Raw genomic sequence first — 2500 nt, 5'->3', positions numbered from 1 at the left:
ATATTTTTAAATTTGGCATTCATTACATAGTCAAAATACAATAATAATATAGATGATACATATACGATAATTGTTATTTTTCTTTCTGTTTTTTCGTGATATCATGGTGTCCATAGAATTGCAACGACGTCATACCAAGCCATATACAACTCTACACCACCTTTGTTGAATGATACACTTAGAGTATGAAAAATAAACAAATTATACTATATCATACTATATCATATATGTAAGACTGTTGAACATAATACCACAAAATACACTATTTCATATAGATATACATTCATTCTTGTCAACATAAAAGTACGTTATAAATGATACATATACAATAAGTGTTATTCCTCTTTCTGTTATTCCGTAATATCATAGTGTCCATAGAATTGCAACGACGTCATACCAAGCCATATACAACTCTACACCACCTTTGTTGAATGATACACGGACAGTATGAAAAATAAACAACCTATTCTATACCATTTAATATCATACTAAAACATGAAACAAATGTTATTCTATTAAAAAGTGTATTATTTTATTATATTTAGTATTCATTACACAGTCAACATACATAAATGATACATATACGATAAGTGTTATTCCTCTATCTGTGCATCCGTAATATCATAGTGTCCATAGAATTGCAACGACGTCATACCAAGCCATATACAACTCTACACCACCTTTGTTGAATGATACACGGACAGTATGAAAAATAAACAACTTATACTATACCATACTATATCATATGTGTGAGACTGCTGAACGTAATACCACTAATACACTGTTATACATAGATATACATTCATCTCATTAACTTACACGCACTATCCATCATATATATTAAAGACATTACACCCGGTGCTTCAAACTCAAAATATGATAATGTTTAAAATGGCTTTAAACATCATAAACTTTACAGAATAATCAAAATTTAAAGAAAAAAATTTTAAAAAAAAAATTTTTTTCAGCTAAAAATTTTTATTTTGGGACCAAAAAAATTTTTTTTTGCTTTTATCATATTTTATTAAATGAAATTTATGCATTATAATAAATTATTCAATAAACATTAATAATTATAATAAATTATTAAAAAATTTTTGGAATTAATGCAAATTTTTAGAAAAAAATGTATATTTTTTTTTTATATACAAATCGTACATGTTATATTGCGACAGGGTACCGGTATAATACATGTGATACATATGTAGATTTTCGAAAAAATTTTTATCCTTTTAAATGGTCCTAAATACTATATAAAGGTAAAATATATAGAATTTTTCGGGATTCATTAAAAAATTTTAGGGAAAAAATTTCATTTTATTTTATATACAAATCGTACATGTTATATTGCGACAGGGTACCGGTATAATACATGTGATACATATGTAGATTTTCGAAAAAATTTTATCCTTTTAAATAGTCCTAAATACTATATAAAGGTGAAATATATAGAATTTTTCGGGATTCATTAAAAAATTTTAGGGAAAAAATTTCATTTTATTTTATATACAAATCGTACATGTTATATTGCGACAGGGTACCGGTATAATACATGTGATACATATGTAGATTTTCGAAAAAAATTTTATCCTTTTAAATAGTCCTAAATACTATATAAAGGTAAAATATATAGAATTTTTCGGGATTCATTAAAAAATTTTAGGGAAAAAATTTCATTTTATTTTATATACAAATCGTACATGTTATATTGCGACAGGGTACCGGTATAATACATGTGATACATATGTAGATTTTCGAAAAAAATTTTATCCTTTTAAATAGTCCTAAATACTATATAAAGGTAAAATATATAGAATTTTTCGGGATTCATTAAAAAATTTTAGGGAAAAAATTTCATTTTATTTTATATACAAATCGTACATGTTATATTGCGACAGGGTACCGGTATAATACATGTGATACATATGTAGATTTTCTAAAAAATTTTTATCCATTTAAATGCTTCTAAATACTGTATAATGCAAATATATATAATAATTTACAGAATTAATACAAAATTTTTATTGTACAAATTCACATTAATAGTTAATTGGTTAAAAAAAAATTTCAATACACAATGGGAATCAGGCTATTTTATTGGAACTTATTTATAATTAATTCATAATATATTTTTCTATATAAATTGATTAATTGATTTTACATTCACCGTGTAAACGTATACACCATTCAAGTAACATAAAAAAAAAAAAAAAAAAAAAAATTATTATTATATTCTAGTAATACATAATAGTTATTCGCTAAAAAATATTTAATAGACAATAAAAATCTGACTATTCTGTTGTGAACTTATAAATTATTGATTCAAAATATATTTCTCTACCTAAATTTATTAATTGTATACACGCCCCCATATACGTTGTTCAAGTCATATATTATTTTGCATAAGGATTACAAATAAATATTATATAATAAATAAGAGTTAATAAAAATTTAAAATTTATTATCCATTTTAAATTTATCAGCTAAATAAATATTTTTA

This window comes from Chrysoperla carnea (genome assembly GCF_905475395.1).
Source record: "Chrysoperla carnea chromosome X unlocalized genomic scaffold, inChrCarn1.1 SUPER_X_unloc_126, whole genome shotgun sequence".
Lineage (NCBI taxonomy): Eukaryota > Metazoa > Arthropoda > Insecta > Neuroptera > Chrysopidae > Chrysoperla > Chrysoperla carnea.
This window is presented reverse-complemented; position numbering follows the sequence as displayed.